The sequence below is a fragment of the Eurosta solidaginis genome, chromosome 2 (assembly GCF_040869045.1).
Source record: "Eurosta solidaginis isolate ZX-2024a chromosome 2, ASM4086904v1, whole genome shotgun sequence".
Classification (NCBI taxonomy): Eukaryota; Metazoa; Arthropoda; class Insecta; order Diptera; family Tephritidae; genus Eurosta; species Eurosta solidaginis.
The window spans coordinates 70,415,411-70,440,975 of NC_090320.1; the positions used below are offsets into that span (position 1 = coordinate 70,415,411).

Genomic DNA, 25,565 nt, shown 5'->3' on the forward strand with positions numbered 1-25,565 from the left:
ATATTAAGGTCTTGGGCTTCAGCATACTCCTTTTTCTCCCGGGTTGGCGTCAGTGTCCCACAAACTTAAAATTTGATCTTTGTTTTTGATAATTCTACCAGCTTGCGTTTTGCTGATCTTACATTTCTTTGCCAACTCTCGTACGCTTAGTTTTTCTTTCTTATGAATTTCAATGACATTAACTTTGTCTTTAATACTCAACACTACTTTAGGCATTGCGATTCACGTACGTACACACACAAGAAGATACTAACTATAGTACATACGTGTATGCAATAGGTACATACATTTTTATGTTTTTTACTGTATTTAAAACAGGTTCTTCGTATTTAGGGGATTCCCCTACATCCATGCACGTATTAGTGAATAAGCAACAGCTGTACGAGTATGGTAAAGAGTAAATGAAAAAAAAGTGTTGTAAGCTGTCCGGTTATGGGAAATTAAAAAGCCCTTTGGGGTATAAAGCAAGTGTCCGCGTGCTGTTATGGGAGGGTTGTCCGCTCAAAAGGGAAAAACTTAAAAAATGCTTAAGGATTTTTTGGTACTGAAAAAATTGTCCGTTTATGAGAGGTGTCCGTTTAAGAGATGTGTCCGTTAGGAGAGAGTACACTGTACCGTAAAAGTTAAAGCATTCTCCGGTAATAAGATAAACATTTTTTTTTTTTGTAAAGCAACTTCTATACAAACTTGTACAATTGTAATAAAATTATGTAAATAAATACAAAATGAGGTGACACATACCAATGCACAAAGTTGATCAAAAAAATAAATAAAATAAACAATTCACGACGTTGACGACAAAGTCGTCGCTTACGTCGACAGCGGCCGCCAAATTGACTGCGCAGCGAAGAAGACACAGCGGCGACGCAAGCAGCTCCAGTAAGTTTACGTTCGCTAGCTTGCCGAGTGTTTTCTGCGCTCAGTCGACGACAAAAGTTGACGATTTACGGTGTGTTTTGAATTGTTGCCGGACAGCTAAACGGATTTGGTGACTGCAGTGTGAAGCAATTATTCAAAAATAGCAATGTGCAGTAAAAAATAAAATATGCAGAGAATAAAAATCGAAAGTGAAGGAATTATGCAAAGGCATTTATCGATTCGCCAAAGCCATAAAGAATGATAAATAAGCAGTAAAATGTTGTTTAGTGAAATAATAAACGTTTAGTATAAACAAATTTGTGCATTAGGTATGTATGTATGTGATTGATTACAAAAATTTTAATAATAAATAAATAAATAATTTAAAGAAATCACATGGATGGCTGTGTGAATTTAAATATATGTATGTATAAAAAAAATGATATTGCATTAAATCAAGCTCAAGCGAACCAAAATTTAAATATTCAATTATCGTACAACACTCACAATTCGAAAACTTGAACATAAGCGGTTTTAGTGAAACGGTTGAAAAAAGTTTACAAAATATATATATGAACAGGGCTGTTAAAAATGTTTATATTAAAGTGCAAATCACAACACATATACAAAATTATATGTACACTGAAACTTTTTTAAATTGAGAAAAACAAAATATTTTTAATGTTTAAAGAATTTTGATGGTCTCCTTAATGAATAAATTTTGAACTAAAAGTTTTTTCAGTGCTACAATATTCTTGAAACATTTTTTGGTGTCAATTTGTTAATGTAAATTTGAATATCATACTGAAGTGCCTTGGCTTAATATGGAAGTGCTTTTCTTTGCACTTTCATATGAAATTCAGGCACTTTCATATGAATCTAATTTATATTTAAGGGCATATGGGAGTGCTATGAAATTTGTTTTTAAATTCAAAGTGTGAATTTGTTTCGGTGCCTATTCTTCAGGTCAAAACAAAAACAAAAGTGCTATAAGTGTATTGGGGTTTAGCAGCTCTGTATATGAACATGATAAGCTCAGAAATTAATTAACAAAATGTTTAAGAAAATATTAAGAAGAGCTAAAAAAATAAATAATAATACAGCTACAAAATGTTCTGCAAATTAAAAAATGCTTATAAAGTAGTATCAGTTGTTTTTTTTTATACTCAATGTACTTTGCACGGTCCTATTAAGGTGGCAGACACACTATAGCAAACAACAATATTATATATTAAACAATTTATACCTCATTTATTGGCAATTTAATACCGCAAAAAAAAATTTAAAGCTGCGTCCGGTTCCGAGAAACGGGAGTGTCTGCTAGCTTAAGGTTCAAGCCAGCAGACACTTCGTGAAAACACGACCCGCGACTTCCGAACGACTTGGATAATTGATATTACATTTATTGGCAATTTAATACCGCAAAAAAAAATTTAAAGCTGCGTCCGGTTCCGAGAAAAGGGAGTATCTGCTAGCTTAAGGCTCAAGCCAGCAGACACTTCCTGAAAACACGACTTCCGAACGACTTGGATAATTGATATTACATTTATTGGCAATTTAATACCGCAAAAAAAATTTAAAGCTGCGTCCGGTTCCGAGAAACGGGAGTGTCTGCTAGCTTAAGACTCAAGCCAGCAGACACTTCGTGAAACCACGACCTACGACTTCCGAACGACTTGGATAATTAATGTTTGTAAATTGTCGAGCTCGAGGCCATACAATATTAAATAACAAACAAAGAAAACTTTTTATTTGTATGTTTATATATTGTGATTTTTTTTTTTTTTATTTATCGATATTTCGACTTCAATTAGAAGTCATATTCAGGACTAGAAATAAAAAATACAAGTATTATAATAAAAAAGGTAAAAGTACAGGTATACATTTGACTTACATCGTTGGATGTACCAGATCGACTAATTTAAAATTTGATATGACAAAAACGAAAATAAACATAAAAAGTAAACAAATAAGTAACCGTAATTATAAACAAAATTCTTAACTACGGACCATATTGAGAAAATGCTGGCTAACTTAAATGAATACAACAGATCTATAAAATTTACGTTAGAAGTTGAGAAAGATGGAGAATTGCCATTTCTGGACACACTGGTCATAAAAAACAACAACCACCTCACGTTCGATTGGTATAGAAAGCCTACTGCCTCCGGTAGATTATTAAACTTTTATTCGAAACACGACAAGTCTGCAATTGTAAATACGGCCAAAAATTTCGTAAGACGTGTTCTCACAGTTAGCGACGCGATGTACCATAAGAAAAATATTGAAATAATACAAAAAGTTCTTAAAAATAATGAATTTCCTGCTCAACTTATAAAACAATTCATACATAGCCATTTCAAGACGACTAGAGCCAAGAAAGCTAAACCAAATAAAATATATAAATCCACCACTTTTGTACCAGGTTTGTCGAATAGGATAAAGCATTCGAATTTGTACGACAGGGACAATTTTAAATTGCCTTCACATATAACAACACTTTACCAAAAATATTTACAAATACAAAAAGCAAAATCGGAAAATATGAGAAATCTGACGTTATATATAAAATTAAATGCAACGGCGACGGGTCCCACGTATGCAATAAGGTATATGTGGGGACAACTAAATCCAAACTAAAGACAAGGATTTCCGCTCACAAATCAAACCTAAAAAATAGGGACCACACTAATGATAACAAAACGGCCCTCACTCAGCATTGCAAAACAACTGGACACTCTCCGGATTTCGATGAGGTAGAAATTTTACAACAAGAAAAACATTATATGAAACGCTATATTTTGGAGATGCTTCACATAATCAGCACACCCAACGATAAAAGAATGAATTTTAAGTCAGACACAGACCAATGCGCTAACGCATACAGACAATTGGTAAAGAAAAATTGCAAAAATTAATGCTGAGAGTGTTATACAACAACATTTACCTGGTGCGAATTTAATACATACTTATGCTATGGGTGTCGCTCACAGTTTAACTTTTTATGCTATATTGTTGTTAGTTAAGAATTTTGTTTATAATTACGGTTCCTTATTTGTTTACATTTTATGATTATTTTCGTTTTTGTCATATCAAATTTTAAATTAGTCGATCTGGTACATCCAACGATGTAAGTCAAATGTATACCTGTACTTTTATGTTTTTTATTATAATACTTGTATTTTTGTATTTCTAGTCCTGAAGATGACTTCTAATTGAAGTCGAAATATCGATAAATAAAAAAAAAAAAAAAAAACGACAATATATAAATATACAAATAAAAAGTTTTCTTTGTTTGTTATTTAATATTGTATGGCCTCGAGCTCGACAATTTACAAACATTAATTATCCAAGTCGTTCGGAAGTCTTAGGTCGTGTTTTCACGAAGTGTCTGCTGGCTTGAGTCTTAAGCTAGCAGACACTCCCGTTTCTCGATACCGGACGCAGCTTTAAATTTTTTTTGCGGTAATAAATTGCCAATAAATGTAATATCAATTATCCAAGTCATTCGGAAGTCGTAGGTCGCGTCTTCACGAAGTGTCTGCTGGCTTGAATCTTAAGCTAGCAGACACTCCCGTTTCTCGGAACCGGCCGCAGCTTTAAATTTTTTTTGCCGTATTAAATTGCCAATAAATGTAATATCAATTATCCAAGTCGTTTGGAAGTCGTGGGTCGTGTTTTCACGAAGTGTCTGCTGGCTTGAGTCTTAAGCTAGCAGACACTCCCGTTTCTCTACCGGACGCAGCTTTAAATTTTTTTTTGCGGTGTTAAATTGCCAATGAATGTAATATCAATTATCCAAGTCGTTCGGAGGTCGTAGGTCGTGTTTTCACGAAGTGTCTGCTGGCTTGAGTCTTAAGCTAGCAGACACTCCCGTTTCTCGATACCGGACGCAGCTTTAAATTTTTTTTTGCGGTAATAAATTGCCAATAAATGTAATATCAATTATCCAAGTCGTTCGGAAGTCGTAGGTCGCGTCTTCACGAAGTGTCTGCTGGCTTGAATCTTAAGCTAGCAGACACTCCCGTTTCTCGGAACCGGCCGCAGCTTTAATTTTTTTTTGCCGTATTAAATTGCCAATAAATGTAATATCAATTATCCAAGTCGTTTGGAAGTCGTGGGTCGTGTTTTCACGAAGTGTCTGCTGGCTTGAGTCTTAAGCTAGCAGACACTCCCGTTTCTCGGAACCGGACCCAGCTTTACATTTTTTTTTGGCGGTATTAAATTGCCAATAAATGAGATAAATTATTTGATGTATAATATTGTTGTTTGCTATAGTGTGTCTGCCACCTTAATAGGACCACTTTGCACACAGAGTATATTAACTTTGGTAACATAACGGTTGCTCATAACGGCACAAACGAATCGAGATAGAGACTTCCATATATCAAATTAATCAATATGAAAAAAGGAATTGTTTTAGCCTTTTAGCCTTGTCCGACGGTCCGTCTGTCTTCGAGCACGATAACTTGAGTAAATATTGAGATATCTTATTGTAATCTGGTGCATGTGCTCCTTGGCACTCATCTCCCATCGCTATTTAAAATGAGGGAAACAGGATGATAACCATGGCCACTTTTTATGTATATAAAATTTTGGATAACACAGAAATTTGATTATTTAGTAAATAATACTTCTAAAATGTTGAAATTTGATGCGTGGACTGATATTGAGACTCTTTATAAATATTTTCAAAAATTTTTTGAAAATGGGCGTGGCACTGCCCACTTGGGATAAAATCAATTTTAGAAATATTATTAATCATAAATCAAACAAGTAAGGAAGTCTAAGTTCGGGTGAAACCGAACATTACATACCCCGCTGTACACTTGAAATGCTGTTGTTGTTTGTTTTGTGTGCTTAATAGTGTTACAAGGCTGCACAATAATACATATAAATATGGTTCTATTCAAAAATGATACAGAGGCTAACACCAATAATGACCTTGAGCGGGTAATAATGCAGTTTTCTTTCAGATATGGGGATTTCCCTACTGTTTATTTTAATATAAAGATATAACAGAACAAGAAAACTACGATTGGTACAAAACTACTTTTCGCTAATATTTAATTTATTATTGTTGCCTACGACCCTTTTTAAAGTCATTTATATAAAAGCTGCCGTGGTCGTTAACCAATCTTATTCATTTTTACTAGAAAATTTCCTGCTATAAGGAAAATATGTGTACCCAATTTTGTTACGATATGTAAATGTTTCTTCGAGCTATGGCTCCCGAAACATTGAATATTGTTTAGAAAAAAAAGGGGCGGTGCCACACCCATTTTGAAAAATTTTAGTGTTTTCCAATTTAATGTTATGATTCAATTTAGAAAGTAAAATTCTATATATACAAAGCTCTTTTTCGCTAAGATATAGCTTATTATTATTATCGTCTACGACCCTTTTCAAAATCTTTTATATAAAAGTGGATGTGGTCTTTAACCGATCTCGTCCACTTTTCTAGAAATATTTCCTGCTATAGGGTAAATTTCTGTACCCAAATTTATTACGATCCGTTATTTTCCTTCCAGTTATGGCTCTCGAAACATAGAAAATTGCTTAGTCATAAAGGGGCGGTGCCACGCCCATTTTTTTAAATTTGAAATTTTTCCTACTTATGGTTATAAATCCACTTGGGAAATGAAATACCATTGATATAAAGCTCTTTTTTGCAAAGATATAGCTTATTTTATTCGTCCACGCCCCTTTTAAAAATCTTTTATATAAAAGTGGGCGTGGTCCTTAACCGATTTCGTAAATTTTTCTTCAGAGCATTCCTTATAGTAAAGGCAATCTCTGCCGAATTTTGTTCCGATAGGTTTAACGATTTTTGATTTATGATTAATAATATTTGTAAAATTGATTTTATCACAAGTGGGCGGTGCCACGCCCATTAAAAAAATTTTTTTAACATTTTTATCAAGAGTCCACATGTCAAATTTCCACATTCTAGGTTTATTATTTACTAAATAATCAGGTTTTTTGTGTTTTCCAAAATGTTATATATATAAAAAGTGGGCGTGGTTATCATCCGATTTCGCTCATTTTCAATACCAATCTATTCTAGGTCCAGATAAGCTCGTGTATCAAATTTGGTTAAGATATCTCAATATTTACTCAAGTTATCGTCTTAACGGACAGACGGACGGACGGACGGAAGGACGGGCATGGCTCAATCAAATTTTTTTTCGATACTGATGATTTTGATGTATGGAAGTCTATATCTATCTCGATTCCTTTATACCTGTACAACCAACCGCTACCCAATCAAAGTTATAATACCCTGCGTACAAGTACAGCGGGTATAAAAAGCTAAAATTATCATAGCAACATTCGGCAGAGAGGTTGCCTTTACTATAAGCAATGCTTCGAAAAAAATTTACGAAATCGGTTGACCACTAAGAATAGTGGACGAATAAAATACGTTATATCTTTGTAAAACAGAGTTTTATATCAATGGCACATCTTTTCCTAAGTGGAAAAAAATTTTTTTTAATTGGCGTGGCACCGCTACTTTTATAGCTAAGCAATTTTCTATGTTTCGGGTGTCATAACTCGAAGAAAAATTAACGGATCATAAGAAGATTGGGTACACATTTTTTTTTTTATAGCAGGAAATATTTCTAGAAAAAATTAACGAGATCGGTTAAGGACCACGCCCAAATTTATATAAAATACATTTAAAACAGTTGTTAACGAATATAATAAGCTATACCTTTTGAACAATTCATACTAAAAGGAGGTCCTGTGACCCAAGTCTCGTTTGGTTTCCAATTGTTTGGAGCTGCCCTCCAATAAAACGGCTTTAGAGTAGACGAAGACGTTGGTCTTCTACAGAGTTTGGCGTATCGTGAAAGTCTGGTCGGTGGTAGATTTACCTGGTTGTTGTTCTAGCGATAAGCACACTCCCAGTTGTGTTGGAGAAGTTATATATTGCGCTGGCATCCCCTTGAAATGGTTGCGCTACACAACCCCTTGAATCAATTTGGTATTTCAGTCGCCTCTTACGACAGACATACATACCTACCGAAGCTATATTCTGAACCTCTAACCCGCTCGTCTAATGCGCCCTGTGGATAAGATTCAATTAGTTTAATGATTCCGCGGTTCACGGGGGAAAGTAAAAGTTAAATCCGGACTTTTATTTTTAAAGTACATAATATATGTCCATAACTATGAAACGCCTAAACCAAATGCAACGATTTTTTTCATACAGAATCCTTCTTGTTTCAACAGAAAGCGATGTATCAAATTTATTTATTTATTTATGTATTTTAAACCAATCGGCATACAAATCTTATAGGCTATTTAGACATATATATTAAACAATAATACTACATTTCAAATACTTTATTTATAAAGAGTAGTTAAAGAACTTAAAAGCGATCTTTCGAACCTGAAAGATCTATCTCGATAAATCTAGCAATTCTGTTGAACTCAATTAAGGCTCTAGTAATTGGAGCATTTTTCACATAAAGAGCTTTAGAAATACCAACATGGAAGAACTCGGAGCTACGCAGAGCTCTAGCTGGAATGTTTATTAGAATCCTTTCAATGCAATATCTCAATTGGATCCAACTGTATGGCAAAAAAACTGGTGCAGGTTTACAATTTAAAAGTATTAGAGCGTTGGTTTTAGTTTTCTTATGACATATGTCTGGTATTACTAACAGCAACTTTAAAATTGCCATAAAGGTTTCAAATCTAGACATTTAAAAGAATCTATTTTTACAAAATTTATTTCATTTGGATGACCCGTTATAGGTCTGGATTTATCTTTTATTTTCAGACCTAAAAAACAAAAGTCCGGCTTAAATAAAACGAATGCATGATTCGTCATGCAAATTCTATGGGCATCCCCGGGATCCCATATACTTTACCCAGGACGTTTTCGACTAGAGAAAAGATAATAACTATTAATATGGGTCCCTGCTCTAAGCACTATCGTCGTTCATCCTTAAGTTTCTTCCTTCTAGCAATGCAGCTCTCAGCTCTGTTGAAATCGGCCGGGCTGGTGTTAAAATTGCAACCGATTATCGACCGGCAACTTTTTTTCTTACATTTTACTTTTTCGCAAAAATACGCATGCTTAATCAATTTTTCAGTACAACGCACAAATAATTAATTTTTACAGTACAGGTTCATGCACATTACACGACGCGACATGTAGCGACAAAATATTCTTTGCATGTATTCTTATGTAGCCATGCACATCTAGCGACAGTCGTACGATACGACACGACCAAGTTGACCAACTAGGGAAAAATGCCGGGAATATTTTGGCGGAACGTGTCGCGACATGTCTCGTCGTATAATGTGCATGCACCTTAAATGCACGAAATTTATCGGAAGACAATTGAACACTCCCGAATTTATCGGCAGTGAAAAACGACAACGGCCGACCACAATTCGATGATCGGTTGAAATGTACACAAGCTCATCTAAATACATGTGTTTATTTTTATCGGACGATTACGACCGCCATTAGGCGATCAAAATCGGTGGCTCTGTAAGCGTACTCCTACAGTGTTACCAACTCTGATTTATTTTTCCGCAAACGCCACAGAAATATAGTCAGCTCTTTTCTAGTTTATTTGATTTGTTTGACATTAACTTATAACTTACTTGTAGTTAGCTTATTTTCCTGCAGGGAATGAATAATCGCCGCCCGGCCGTTGCGAGGTTTTGGGTATCTACATACACGAACCGTTGATTTACTGGATGAACCATACTCAATTGGGTCATAAAATGTCTTAATCTTATCTCTAAATTATATTAAATATTTGTGCAAGAATCGTATAGCAAGAAAGACAAACGAATCGTAAACGCATCAAATTAATTAAAGAATCTCACAGAAACTAGTAAGGACGTCTCAGTTCGAGTGTAACCGAAGATTAACTACCCAGCTGAGAGCATCTATCGTAAAGTTTATTTACATAGTTTTTGAAATTAAGTATTATCAAAAGTGGTCGTATTTATTTGAAATAAAAATAAACTATATATAGAAAATAAGTGTGCTGAGTTTTTCAAGTTATGGCTCCCGTGCAGGCATTAACAGAAAAAATAATGTCAGCTTAGAAATCAAACGGAGAATAACTCTTGCCAACAAGGGATACTTTGGATCGAGTAGGCCATTGAAACGTAAAGTAATCTCTCGACGAAGAAAAATCACCCTCTACACGCCAGTCCTGTAGATTATGGTCCTGTTCGTAATGCCGATCGAAGGAGGTATTATGATGAGCTGTATGAGCTTTATTTACATGCCAACCTAATAAAACTGCACTGCGTTTTTTTAGCGCACGCAAACAACCGGCGTTTTTTGCCCTAACCCAAATAAGTATGCGTTGCGACAATGTAAAGCATGTATGCAAACGTTAAATCTAAATGTCACGCAGAACAAAAATTGGAAATCGAGTTAGGTTTTCACGCAGCAAATTCAATTTGGGTTGCTCTCATACAAGTTGTATGTGCATGAGACATTTTTGACAGAAAATGAATTGCGTGCGTTTATATTAGGTTGGCTTGTTACGCAGATATGCAGCGAAACAAAAACCCAAAGGCTTCGCTGGCTAGGTCATGTCATGCGAATGAAAGTATTTTGTTTTTTTTTGGGAGCACAGGAAGGGGGGGGGGGGGGTGCACTGTGTTGGGTGAGGCAGGTGAATGAAGACCTCACCTCCCTTGGTGCTACCAATTGGCGTCAGTTATCGTGAGACAGGGATATCTGGCACGACTTGTTAGGAAACGGCCAACATCGCTTAGGCGGTTCAGTGCTGATGTTATAAATATACTTAAGAAGTAAAATAGCTTTACTGTAAAAATGTCTTTCTTTACATTAGCCTAAGATCTCTTTAATAATCACACATATGAAAGTGGGCTTGGCCCACAGACTCATTCCTTATAGCAAGGTTTATCAGCTTAAATAGTGTTGTAATGAAAACTTAAACCGTTCCTGATTTATGACAAATAATTTATGAAAAATTAATTTTTTCAGAAGTAGGCGGTGCCACGCCCCTTTTCAGAATTAGAAAAATTAAAATTTGGGATTAGTATTTAATCTACACATGAAATTTGCTTATTTTAGCCGCATTATTTTCCAAATAGTAACGTTTTTGGTGTTTTCTAAATGTATATATGTATAAAAAGTGGGCGTGGTTAGCGTTTATATTAAATAGCGGTGGAAGATGAGTGCCAAGGAAACCACATGCAATATTTAAACAAGATATCGTCTTCACAGACGGACGGACATGGCTCAATGAATTTTTTATTTGATGTATGGAAGGCTACATTTGCCTCGATTAGTTTAAGCCGTTACAATCTTCCGTTATGTCAAAAGAGTCAATATATTCTGTGAGCTTTGCCTGTGAGTGTTTTTTTTTTTATTTTTTATGGATCTACAAACGTGCAAAATCTGAAGTAAATCTTTATAAAATTTGGACAATAGGCTTACGGTAGGTAATAAGTTCCAATTTGCCAAATGTACGGGTTTGTTCGGCTCAAAGATAGAGGAATGGAAAGATAATGGGAGAGAGTGAAAAATAGAGGGGGTGAGGGAGAGGAAGGAAGGGGTAATAGGAAATGGAGAAAAAATAAGGAAAGTGCGAGGGGATAATAGGAAGGGGATGAAGAAAAATAAAGGGAGGCTGGAACAGAGAAAAGAGAGTGGAGGTAGAAAAGAGAAAACTTGTGAAACTGGAAGGGGGAAGAGGAGTGCAAGGGTTTGAGAGTGGAAGGGAGATAAATGGAATATGGGATGGACAAAACAAAAAAAAAATTGGAAGATGAAGTTGAAAAGAATGGGATAGAGAGTAAATAGGAAAAGCGAGGCTCACTTTTTAAATGTAGGCAAACCAATTTAAGGGCAGAACAAAATCTGCCGGGTACTTTAGATTTATATATAACAAGTAAAGGTGTCTAAATTCGGGTGTAACAGAACATTATATACCCAGCGTGAGCTTCAATTGCACATTTCATTTCAGATAAATTCGTTTTCTACATAACACGTGGCACCGCCCGTTTAAAAAAAATTTCTCCCCACTTCCCCTTACAATAAAACTTGATAAGTGAAATATCATTGATTCAAAACTATTTTTTGCTAAGTTATAGCTTATTATTCTAGTCCACGGCCCTTTTAAACTTGTTTTATATCTAAGTTACCGTGGTCTTTAACTGAAATATTTCCTACTATAGGGAAAATTTGAGTACCCAATTTCATTACGATATGATAATTTTTCTTCGAGTTATGGCTCCCGAAACATAGAAAATTACTTAGTCATAAAAGGGGCTGTGCCATACCCATTTTCAAAAATTTTAGTGTTTTCCAATTAAATGTTATAATTCAATTTAGAAAGTAAAGTTCTATTGATACAAAGCTCTTCTTCATAAAAGTGGGCGTGGTCTTTAACCGATCTCGTCCACTTTTCTAGAAATATTTCCTGCTATAGGGAAAATTTCTGTACCCAATTTTATTACGATCCGTTATTTTCCTTCGAGTTATGGCTCTCGAAACATAGAAAATTGCTTAGTCATAAAGGGGCGGTGCCACGCCAATTTTTTTAAATTTGAAATTGTTCCTACTTATGGTTATAAATCCACTTGGGAAGTGAAATATCAATGATATAAAGCTCCGTTTTGCAAAGATATAGCTTATTTTATTCGTCCACGCCCCTTTTAAAAATCTTTTATATAAAAGTGGGTGTGGTCCTTAACCGATTTCGTTAATTTTTCTTCAAAGCATTCCGTATAGTAAAGGCAAAATCTCTACCGAATTTTGTTACGATAGATTTAACGATTTTTGATTTTTGATCAATAATATTTGTAAAATTGATTTTATCACAAGTGGGCGGTGCCACAAAAAAAATTTTCAAATTTTTATCAACAGTCTCAATATAAGTCCACATGTCAAATTTCAACATTCTAGGTGTATTATTAACTAAATAATCAGGTTTTTTGTGTTTTCCAAAATATTATATATATGAAAAGTGGGCGTGGTTATCATCCGATTTCGCACATTTTCAATACCAATCTATTCTGGGTCCAGATAAGCTCGTGTACCAATTTTGGTGAAGATATCTCAATATTTACTCAAGTTATCGTGTTAACGGACAAACGGACGGACGGAGATGGCTCAATCAAATTTTTATACTCAGCTGAACAGAGCTCACAAAGTATATTAATTTTATTCGCGTAACGGCAATCAGTAACGGCATAAACTAATCGAGATAGATATAGACTTCTATATATCAAAATGATTTGGGCGAAAAAAGAAATTTATTTAGCCATGTCCGTCCGTCCATCCGTCTGTCCGTTAACACGATTACTTGAGTAAATTTTGAGATATCTTGATTAAATTTGCTATGTAGGTTTCTCGGCACTCATCCCAGATCGCTATTTAAAATAAACGAAATCGGGCTATAACCACGCCCACTTTTTCGATATTGAAAATTTCGAAAAACAGAAAAAGTGCAATAACTCATTACCAAAGACGGATAAAGCGATGAAACTTGGTAGGTGGGTTGGCCTTATGACGCAGAATAGAAAATTGGTAAAAGTTTGGACAATAGGCGTGGCACCGCCCACTTTTAAAAGAAGGTAATTTAAAAGTTTTGCAATCTGTAATTTCGCAATCGTTGAAGATATCTTGATGAAATTTCGCAGGAACATTACGCCAATTACTATAAATATTCTAAATTAAAACGAGCAAAATTGGATGACGAACACACCCACTTTAAAAAAAAATTTTTTTAAAGTCAAATTTTGACAAAAAATTTAATATTTTGATAAATTTAGTAGCCTTGAATGTTGCAATTAATTGGATTAGTTGAGCTGAAAGGCCGCGGTTAATGAATAAAACTTCCTTTTGGTTTGTTTTATATTCACAAATTTTAATTTTGGTTGATATTTCGACTTCAATCTGAAGTCATCATCAGGGCTGAAGACAAAACAATAACAATAGTTAATTACACAGAACATACATATGAACACTTGAATAACAAATAGACTTACACATATGGACATGTATGATCCACTGATTGGGAATATGACTAAAAAAATTACAAAGAGGTCGAGAAAACAAATGAAGAAACCAAAATATAAACAATTTGGAAAAGTACCGTAAAAATAAACAATTTTCATAAACAGTCGTATATTTAGTACTTCTATATCACTACTACTGAACTGTGCAGCCTGTCAAACATTACAGTACAGATATACAACGAGAGAAGGAGACAAAATCTCAAGGCTGTCGTTAAATTTTTGTAAAAAAGGCGCATAAATATATGTATATTTCAACAAGCCGTCTTGCTTCTATCAATATTGTACATTCGGCTATTTCGTTCAAAAAAGGGAAATGAAGGTAAAAAAGAAAATAAAATGTTCCACATATCAAGGGCAATTGATAGGTGAAGAAATGCCTTTACTTTCAGCACACAAAAATAAAGGTCCGTTTGTCGCACCATCTGTGGACGTATGTAATATTTGTATAGTGTCAGAGAAAGCTTTAAGACAAATTCTCAAGGCATGCCCAATTGGAAATGCAAAACTAAGTTTAATAAATAACATTTTTCAAAATACAAGTGATGCATTCTCCAATAGTATCATGGACGATCACATAGCCATCGAAAATTTATTTAGCAACGACATCTTTAATAATCGCCGGACACAGCTGTGTAAGGAAGTAATAAGTTTTTATTTGGATATTCGTTTGTTTTTTGAAACGAAGAAAAACACCGACGAAAAAGAGTATGTTAGAAAAAAATTAAAACTTATATTTTGTTTACTTCAATTATTTACATCACTAAAAAACTCAAAAAGGTTTAAAGAAATGCTTGTTGAGATGTATGTATAAGTATATTTTTATACATTTATATTTGAATTTTTTTCATTTTAAAAATATGAATTCTTCGCCTTTTTTACTATTTATGTAAATAATGTACTTTGTAAGGCTGCAGCCCATGTTTAAATAATAAATACATCAAGCCTTGTATTGTATTTGTTGGCCTTTTCATTGTTTAATCGACTAAACTGAGATTTTATAACAATTAGTAGGCAGAAGTTGGGTAAAAGGATAGTGGCCCGTTGTTACCCTCTTAATACTTTTTTACAAACGCTACTACAATTCACTAACGCCAACAAAGCCCGCGCAGGCGCAGAACATAGAATTGCACAGTTTCAGCAAATAATGATTTGCACATTAGGAAGATAGGAAGGTACTGATATAGAAGTATTATATATATGTAAACAGTAAGTATAAACAAAAATCATGTATACAATAACAATACAATAACAATACTAGGTTCAAACACACACCAAATTGGCAATTTATACTATTTGGGCAATTTATTACGCAATTTGTCATATAATAAATTGTAATAATAACTTGCCAATTTAAAAAAAATTGCGTAATAAATTGTTTCAAACTGCAAATGCAACATTGTAAAGTGTGTTTATTGAGTATATTTAAAAGTCAGTTACGCATGGCTGAACTATATGGTTGGCTCATCTCATCAGCTGATTTTATGTCTTTCATTTCCCTGGAGTAGGGATTGTCAAAAGAAGATGGCAAAATCAAAATGAAACCAAAACATTGAACACATTTTCTTACAACGCACAAAAATTTCAAAATTTTATGTTTTCTTTCCATTCCATTCACCTAATACCAACACGCACAGTTTGACAGTCTCAACAAAGATATGTTCTTACTGCAGAGATGAGCCAACCAGCTATCAAATTACTATTGTGTAAGCTAAATAGAGTTGTATGAACACCACTCAATTTAAATCGAAATAGCCTTAATTTATTTTTCTGTTTGAACATAGCATAACACATATGAACGTATGTATGTACATATTTCATCCCATTTAACTATTGGACAATATTTCAAATGACCGCCTTGTGGTGTTGTTGCTTCAAAATTAAATTCCTGTAAGACTGCGCACAATTATCTGTGTCCATTTTGAAGTTCATTCTTTTTTCATTAGGGGTGTTCAAAATATGTAGCATTTCTTAAGTGTATCGTTTGCTGTAATGTTTTTCATTGTCCAGTATAGTTACATTATCGAAGTCGGGGAAGTGCCCTGTGTCCTTGCAGTGGGATGTTAAAGCCGTCTTGTTGCCCGAAGCATTATTCCTTAATTTAATGTTAGATCTATGAGCGGAAATCCTTGTCTTGAGTTTTAATTTTGTTGTCCCCACATATACTTTCTCGCATGCGTGGGACCCGTCACCGTTGCATGGAATTCTGTAAATAACGTCAGATTTCTCCAGTTTCGAAATTTTGTCCTTAGTTTTGCTAAAAACTTGTTGCAGTGTGTTATTGTATGTAAACGCTATTTTGTATTGTAACGAATTTACAGTAATTCCTCTTATCTGCAACCTTCTGCTAACGTTCGAATCACTAAACTGTTGAATAAATAACTACACTTTTCAATAATGCAAAATGGCCTTTATTAAAGTACTTTCAAAATAACACTACTATTGCTCGCCAGATAGCGTCTTAAATCAAACTCGTTGCATATTTCTACGCTTTTCTATTTCCAGAACTTACTAGTTAGTTATCAGCTATAAAATTACTCAGCTGTAACTACAGATGCATGATTTTATAGCTTCTCTCAAACCCCATGCGCTTGCATGTGTGAGCGACACTTGCACAACCATTGCGTACTTTCGGGAGTATCTCAGATTTATGCATGTGGTTATGCGTTGCTTCTCGGCTGCGTGTACGTACATATGTGTAGACATAATGATTGAATTATTGATGTGCATACAAGTCATTGCTTAGCATCGGCTTAGAGATGATAATATCCCTTAGTGCTGCTAATGTTCGTTACACTGCCCTCTACCTAAGCCAATTGTTTCCCCTTCTTCCATTCAAAAGCTTTATTTTTTCTTGTAAGCTCATGGAGGCTATGGGCTACGCTGGAAAAGTTTGGCACAAATGAAGTCCAGTGTGGAAAACCATTTCGTACCAGATAGCGAGTCCAGAGTATCGTCAATTCTTGGCAATGGGTAGCTATCCTTTTTCGTGGCGTCTTTCAACTTGCGGTAGTCCACGCAAAACCTCATTTTCCCATCCTTCTTCTTCACAAGTACCACCGGTGAGCTCCATGGACTAGCTGATGGTTCGATGACGCCGCTGTCGCTCATTTCTTTTACGATTTGACTCATAACTTCCCGCTTCAATTTAATGTGTCACAACATTGGTGCGGCCTGGTTTGGAACCATCCTGGTCAGATATGTTTGCGTACTTTAGGAGCAGTTGCTTTGCTTTACTCTGATAATCTTCCTCTAGCCCCTCCGTCCATGCCGTGATGTCATTTGAAAGATCAGTATTTATTTATTAATTATTTATTTATTTATTTATTAGTCTACAAATTCAACAATTAATCAGACTAAATAAAGTATAGTATAAAAAACAAACAAAATGCTTGGCAACTTAAATAAATAATAATTACAAAAATATACTGTATACTTATGTATTAAATCATTCAAATGCAAAGACACACAGATGTATAGGGGGTTACACCTTACATGTTTAAGGAAGTAGGTACTTTTTAATTCTGAGAATCGGATCGCATGTTACTAAATTTCTGCAGTGACTATTGAAATCATGACAAATACCACGAAGTGGGTCATGCATTTCAAAGTTCGATCTGCATGTACTTATATGCATTTGTTGAAAATATCTAGACGGTCTGACTGGCACGTTCAACTTAATTTCGCTAAGCAGAAATGGGCTAGCTATCATCCCTCTTAAGAGTTTTACTATAAATAATACATTAAGCATCTCCCTACGGCTCTGTAATGTAGGCAACTGTAATAGTTTTAACCGGCTGCAGTACGGTGGAAGATTCCTTGACGTGTCCCAAGGCAATTGTTTCAAAGCAAAAAGCAAAAACTGTTTTGGACCGATTCCAGTTTATCACAGTGAATTTGATAACGTGGGCTCCAGATTATAGAAGCATATTCCAATATTGGCCTCACCAATGATGTAAAAAGAGTTTTAGTAACGTACGGATCATTAAATTCCTTAGACTACCTTTTCACGAACGCCAAAGTACCTTTAGCCCTATTAACGCAAGTTTCTATATGTAACCTAAAGTAAAGCTTAGGGTCCATTGTAACACCTAGGTCAGTGAAGTTGGTGACTTGCTTAATAACATAATCTCCAATCACATACTCATGGGAATGAAAGGGTGTTCGTGTAAAACACATGAACTTAAACTTCAGAAGGTTTAGTGACATAAGGTTAGCATTACACCATACAACTAGGCTGTTCAGATCCAACTGAAGAAGTGCTCTATCCTCTGGTGAGCGGATAGGCATAATAAATTTCTCGTCATCCGCATACATCAACGGCTTACAGTGCTTCAAAACACTTGGTAGGTCGTTAATGAATAGTAGAAATAACACAGGCCCAAGGACTACCTTGTGGAACACCAGAAGTTACATTGATGAATTTGGACCAACAGTTGTTAAAAATAACTGTTTGTTTACGTTTATTCAAATAAGAAGAAACCCAAGAGAGTAGTATAGGAGGAAAGCCTAACCGGTAGAGTTTGTGTGAGAGCAGAGAATGGGATACTTTATCAAACGCCTTACTAAAATCTGTGTAAATAACATCAATTTCGCAGTTAGATTTAAAGCTATTGGATACAAGGGTCGTGAACTCTACAAGGTTAGACACTGTTGACTTTCCCTTACAAAATCCGTGCTGTGATAAGTCAACAACCGAAGATTGACTGAACGCCAGTTGCTTTGTGATAATGGCTTCGCTTGGGAATGGCATTGAGTTTAGCTATTCCTCTGTAATTTGTGACACAAGATCTGCTGACACTCTTATGGAGAGGAATTATAAATGACTCTTTCCACTTCATAGGAAACATCCCTTGCTTCAGGGAGGCATTAAATAAACAAGCTAGAGGTCAATATAGGTATTGTGCACAAGTTTTTAGCACAACCGGCGGAATTTGATCAGGTCCAGCAATGTAAGATATTTTCAGATTTTCCAGATGCCAAAGAACATCCTCAGCACCAATAAAAGGAACTTCCTGGAGCTGTTCACAGTTAATAACTACTTAAGCATCTTGGCATCTTCCCAAAATAGCTCCCTTGGTCAGTTTGAGTGGTGACTTGAACTCATTGAGTACTCTTACCGGAATACGTCCATCTATTTTGTCATAGCCAGGATTTTTCCTACAAGTATGTTCGGTGCTGATTTGTTTGCTGCTTCGACAACCCACAATTTGTGTGTCCCACAATCTCCATCAACCTTTGTCCAGATGACTGCTTCTGATTTTGGTGGTATTTGCTGCTGGTGGTATATTGCCAGCACTCATTTACTGCTGTAGCCCCTCTCGTAGCCGAAATTAAGTGGCAAATCCATGTTCTTATATCTCATCGTCTTGCTTTGCATATCGATATTGATGCCTTGGTCGATTAAGAAGTCCACTCAAATTATGATTTCATCAACAATCTCTGCCACTATAAATTTGTGTACTACCGTGACGTTCACAGTAGCGACTTCACATGCTACTTCTCCTAGAACCGTGGTATCTTCTCCAGTGGCTGTACGAAATCTTGCTCCATGCAATGGTCTTATCTTCTTGTTGACTAAATCCGCTCGAATGATGGAATGAGATGCACCCGTATATACAGTCAGTAAACGTTCTTTTCCATCCACATTTCCTCCGATAGTAACACTGTTCGACCTTCTTCCAATTTGCGAGATAGAGGTTATGGGGCATTCAATTGAGGGAGCCAGCTGTCGCCCCTTGCGGCTGACTCTATTTAGTTTAACGATTGAGTGAACTTGGAGATTTGCTCATCTTCGTCAGCTCTGCGTTTACGGCCACCCAGATTGTTGGAAGTATTAGGACCGGTGTTGCAATGACGTGTAATGTGACCTGGGTTTCCGCACCTGAAACATTTCATAACTCCCGCATTTTTCTGTTGTCCCTTGATCCCTTCAGTACTTCCAAAATTGTGTCTACACACTCTGGCCCTTCTACTTCCACACGATGGGCTTTGTATGCTGGTTTACTCAATAGTGACGCCGTTTCCTGAGTCAATGCATGGGATACCGTTTCAGCAAATGTTTGCTTTGGGTTCGCGTATGTGGCTCGCTTCGTTTCGACGTCCCGTATGCCGTTTATAAAGCTCTGAATCTTTACCCTTTCAGTGTATTCCACGGGTGCGTCCGCATTTGCAAGATGAGCCAATCTTTCAACATCCGCAGCAAACTCCTGCAATGTCTCATTTGCTTTTTGGTAACGGTTTTGCAACTCAATTTGGTATATCTGTTTTCTATGCTCGCTTCCATAACGTCTCTCGACAGCGGCCATCAATGCTTCATAACTGTTCCGTTCGCACTCTGGAATCGTCTGTAAGATTTCCGCGGCAGGCCCTTTCATTGTCACGAACAGAGCTGTAACTATATCTTCAGCATTCCAGTTGTTCACTGCTGCGGTCTTCTCAAACTGTAGCTTAAAGACCGGGAAAGGGACAGAGCCGTCAAAGGATGGAATTTTTACCTTCGGATTGCTTGCTGAAACTGCTGGGCGATTTAGTTGCAACTGCTCGATACGTCCTCTCAAAGCATCCACTTCGGCTTCGATTTTTTCCTCAAACTGTAAAATTTTTGTATCGTGGGCCTCCAGCTTCGACGTTACCCTTATCTCCTGTGCCTCAAGCTGCGAGGATATGCGGGCCTCTTGTGCTTTCAACTGCTCAGCCAACTGAGATGTCATATATGTCTTTTGCTCTTCCAGTTGGGATGCCATATATGTCTTCTGCTCTTCCAGTTGTGATGACATATTTGTGGATATTTGTGATGACATTTCTGTTATACGTGACTCTTGCGATTCCAGTTGGGATGCCAATTGCGACGACATTGATGCTACTGGCGATGTTTGTGCAGATATTGCAGCCAATATCATGTTCAAGTCTGTGCTGGTAACTGTCTGCGATGTTTCGTTTTTCTCTTTAATTTTTGTTGTCTCCTCGCCATCAAGATGAAAGACATACTCTTCCACTTTAATTCCCTCTAATTCCATTGCCTCTCGTAGTCGTACCTGACGTTCGAGTTATTGCCGGTTGTATTCAATCCACGGCTGTCCAACTCCTTCTTCAGTTGCTGGATCTTCAATTCACTCCACTTTGCCATGTCCAAGTTGTATTCGCAATCTTCGGAATTTATTCAATAATTCCTCTTCTGACACCAATTGTAACGAATTTACTGCAATTCCTCTTATTTTCAACCTTCTGCTAACGTTCGAATCACTAAACTGTTGAATAAATAACTCCAATTTTCAATAATGCAAAATGGCCTTTATTAAACTACTTTCAAAATAACACTACTATTGCTCGCCAGATAGCGTCTTAAATCAAACTGATTGTCGCGCCTCTACTGGTGCTACCTTTTATGCTGTCTGAGTTCCTCGTTGCATATTTCTAGGCTTTTCTGTTTCCATAACTTACTATTTAGTTATCAGCTATAAAATTACCCAGCTGTAACTACAGATTTTATAGCTTCTCTCAAACCCCATGCGCTTGTATGTATGTGTAAGCGACACTTGCACAACCATTGTATACTTTCGGGGGTATCTCAGATTTATGCATGTGGTTGTGCGTTGCTTCTCCGCTGCGTGTACGTACATATGTGTAGACATAATGATTGAATTATTGATGTGCATACAATTCACTGCTTAGCATCGGCTTAGAGATGATAGTATCTCTTAGCGCTGCTAATATTCGTTACAGTATTTTTCTTTGTCATATATATTCGACATCTTGATCCTCTCTGAGGTTCCGGGAACATAGGTGATTGACTTGTATATTTTACAATCTTTATCCTTTTTCAAATGTTCTTTTTTATTATTGGCATGATAATTCCGGACCAGCTTGTTAATCAAGTTTATGGGAAAATCATTTTCTTCTAAAGTTTTCTTGATTATCGCAATATTTTTTTTATGAAAATTTTTATCACTTATCGTGAGTACCCTTCTAATAAAGTTTTTCGCAGGTTTTATAATGGTTTTACGTTCATGCTTTGAATTATAATTGATTAATCTCCCCGACGCCGTAGGTTTTTTGTACCAATCAATATATATTTTACTAGCCTTACCAGGCGCACGTTGTAACGCCCGAGATCGAATGGATGTTGCGTTATTTTTTCTGTTTTGTTTGTTTGTTGATAATTTAATTTATTGTTCTGTAAATTGAATTGAATTTTGTACGCATATTTGGTGAAATTTTCTGTTAAAACATTTTATTCTTATATCTTATTGTATCTTATTTTATATTATTGTATTGCTTTTACCGCTGATGATTGTTGCTTTGATTACATTGCGAAGAAGCATGACTGGTGAGCCAATTTTCAAAGTTGATATATGCGCAGGCATTTCTTTTGGTTCTAAGGAGTATAGAAATTCATTTGGATAATTCACAAATTTATCTTCATCTGTAACTGTGTCGATCGATTTATATTTCGTTACTTCACCAGGAAATTGATTTTGAAAGCGATCATTGATTTTGTTAATATCATCATTTTTGGGAGCTAAGATGGTAGTTCTTTCGCATAGCCAAAAAGCAAAAACATTTATATTTAAAATTCTTAATTCTGAAATATGACAAACTTTCGTCTTGATCGAAGGAACCTCGAGCCAAAATTTGGTGATGATCGAAGTATAGCAAACACGTTTACATAGGGAACACACACACAGAATTTGATTTTAATAGAAGATGTAGATAGACTGAAGCTAAACAATTCTTTTAACAGCGGCAGATTACTAAACGTCCAAAAGGCATGACAGCTAAACTCAACAATGCAGTCAAACTTTAGGTGTTAAAATAACCTAAGTTTGTATGCCAGCCATAGTTTTCCCCATTCCACATTTTACTGGAAGTTTTAGGACTTAACGTCACATAGCTCCTTACCAATTTTAATTATCCTACCATTACGACATCCAGATATATGCAGTATAATATATTCCATTTGTATGGGAGGTGCCACGCCCCCTTTTTCCCAATTCCATATTTTCTTGGTGGTGTTAAGGATTGACCTAAAATAACTCCTTACTAAATTTCAATGTTCTGGGATGTATACCTTCAAAGTTATGCAGTACCAAAGATTCCATTTGAATGGGAGGTGCCACGCCCCATTTCTCCAAATTCCGCATTTTCTTGGTGGTGTTAGGGATTGACCTCATATAACTCCTCATTGAATTTCAATGTTCTGGCATGTATACCTTCAAAGGTATGCAGTACCAAAGATTTCATTTGTATGGGAGGTGCCACGCCCCTTTTATATAGCGAAATTATTTTTAGCCTAAAACCTCCCTTTCGAAGGAACCCATAACCAAAATTTGGTGATGATTGATGTGTGGGAAATACGTTTCCATAGCGAACACACACACACAGAATTTGATTTTTATGTATATATGGCTAAACCGATTTGGGATTTCAAAATCAACTAACCATCATTTCTCCTTCCTGTATCTTTCCTAAAAATTTCATGGCAATCTGTCGAGCCGTTCTCGAGTTATGGAGTGACAATCAAAATGTACACTTCTTTTTATATATGGGGTATTCCATCCCATTTCGACCAATTTTACACCCGACCCCTTTAGAATTGGCTGAAAGTTTTTCTTCTTTTTATAGCCTACGAAAGACGTTTTTCAGAAGTTTTTCAAATTTTTTCATCCAACAGTTTATCACAGTGAATTTGATAACGTGGGCTCCAGATTATCGAAGCATATTCCAATATTGGCCTCACCAATGATGTAAAAAGAGTTTTAGTAACGTACGGATCATTAAATTCCTTAGACTACCTTTTCACGAACGCCAAAGTACCTTTAGCCCTATTAACGCAAGTTTCTATATGTAACCTAAAGTCAAGCTTAGGGTCCATTGTAACACCTAGGTCAGTGAAGTTGGTGACTTGCTTAATAACATAATCTCCAATCACATACTCATGGGAATGAAAGGGTGTTCGTGTAAAACACATGAACTTAAACTTCAGAAGGTTTAGTGACATAAGGTTAGCATTACACCATACAACTAGGCTGTTCAGATCCAACTGAAGAAGTGCTCTATCCTCTGGTGAGCGGATAGGCATAATAAATTTCTCGTCATCCGCATACATCAACGGCTTACAGTGCTTCAAAACACTTGGTAGGTCGTTAATGAATAGTAGAAATAACACAGGCCCAAGGACTACCTTGTGGAACACCAGAAGTTACATTGATGAATTTGGACCAACAGTTGTTAAAAATAACTGTTTGTTTACGTTTATTCAAATAAGAAGAAACCCAAGAGAGTAGTATAGGAGGAAAGCCTAACCGGTAGAGTTTGTGTGAGAGCAGAGAATGGGATACTTTATCAAACGCCTTACTAAAATCTGTGTAAATAACATCAATTTCGCAGTTAGATTTAAAGCTATTGGATACAAGGGTCGTGAACTCTACAAGGTTAGACACTGTTGACTTTCCCTTACAAAATCCGTGCTGTGATAAGTCAACAACCGAAGATTGACTGAACGCCAGTTGCTTTGTGATAATGGCTTCGCTTGGGAATGGCATTGAATTTAGCTATTCCTCTGTAATTTGTGACACAAGATCTGCTGACACTCTTATGGAGAGGAATTATAAATGACTCTTTCCACTTCATAGGAAACATCCCTTGCTTCAGGGAGGCATTAAATAAACAAGCTAGAGGTCAATATAGGTATTGTGCACAAGTTTTTAGCACAACCGGCGGAATTTGATCAGGTCCAGCAATGTAAGATATTTTCAGATTTTCCAGATGCCAAAGAACATCCTCAGCACCAATAAAAGGAACTTCCTGGAGCTGTTCACAGTTAATAACTACTTAAGCACCTTGGCATCTTCCCAAAATAGCTCCCTTGGTCAGTTTGAGTGGTGACTTGAACTCATTGAGTACTCTTACCGGAATACGTCCATCTTGTTTTTTCCTACAAGTATGTTCGTTGCTGATTTGTTTGCTGCTTCGACAACCCAAAATTTGTGTGTCCCACAATCTCCATCAACCTTTGTCCAGATGACTGCTTCTGATTTTGGTGGTATTTGCTGCTGGTGGTATATTGCCAGTACTCATTTACTGCTGTAGCCCCTCTCGTAGCCGAAATTAAGTGGCAAATCCATGTTCTTATATCTCATCGTCTTGCTTTGCATATCGATATTGATGCCTTGGTCGATTAAGAAGTCCACTCAAATTATGATTTCATCAACAATCTCTGCCACTATAAATTTGTGTACTACCGTGACGTTCACAGTAGCGACTTCACATGCTACTTCTCCTAGAACCGTGGTATCTTCTCCAGTGGCTGTACGAAATCTTGCTCCATGCAATGGTCTTATCTTCTTGTTGACTAAATCCGCTCGAATGATGGAATGAGATGCACCCGTATATACAGTCAGTAAACGTTCCTTTCCATCCACATTTCCTCCGACAGTAACACTGTTCGACCTTCTTCCAATTTGCGAGATAGAGGTTATGGGGCATTCAATTGAGGGAGCCAGCTGTCGCCCCTTGCGGCTGACTCTATTTAGTTTAACGATTGAGTGAACTTGGAGATTTGCTCATCTTCGTCAGCTCTGCGTTTACGGCCACCCAGATTGTTGGAAGTATTAGGACCGGTGTTGCAATGACGTGTAATGTGACCTGGGTTTCCGCACCTGAAACATTTCATA

General features: G+C 36.2%; 1 protein-coding gene across 3 annotated transcripts in view; it reads left to right on the forward strand.

The window, feature by feature from the left end:
• The first annotated feature begins 936 nt into the window (after window positions 1–936).
• The window catches only part of LOC137239879 (glycoprotein-N-acetylgalactosamine 3-beta-galactosyltransferase 1-like), a 105,793-nt gene continuing 81,164 nt past the window's right edge, over window positions 937–25,565 (forward strand). For all 3 annotated transcript variants that reach the window (XM_067765641.1, XM_067765643.1, XM_067765644.1), the window contains exon 1: window positions 937–1,187. The gene's annotated coding sequence lies outside the window, so the exon portion shown is untranslated. The remainder of the gene's footprint in view (window positions 1,188–25,565) is intronic.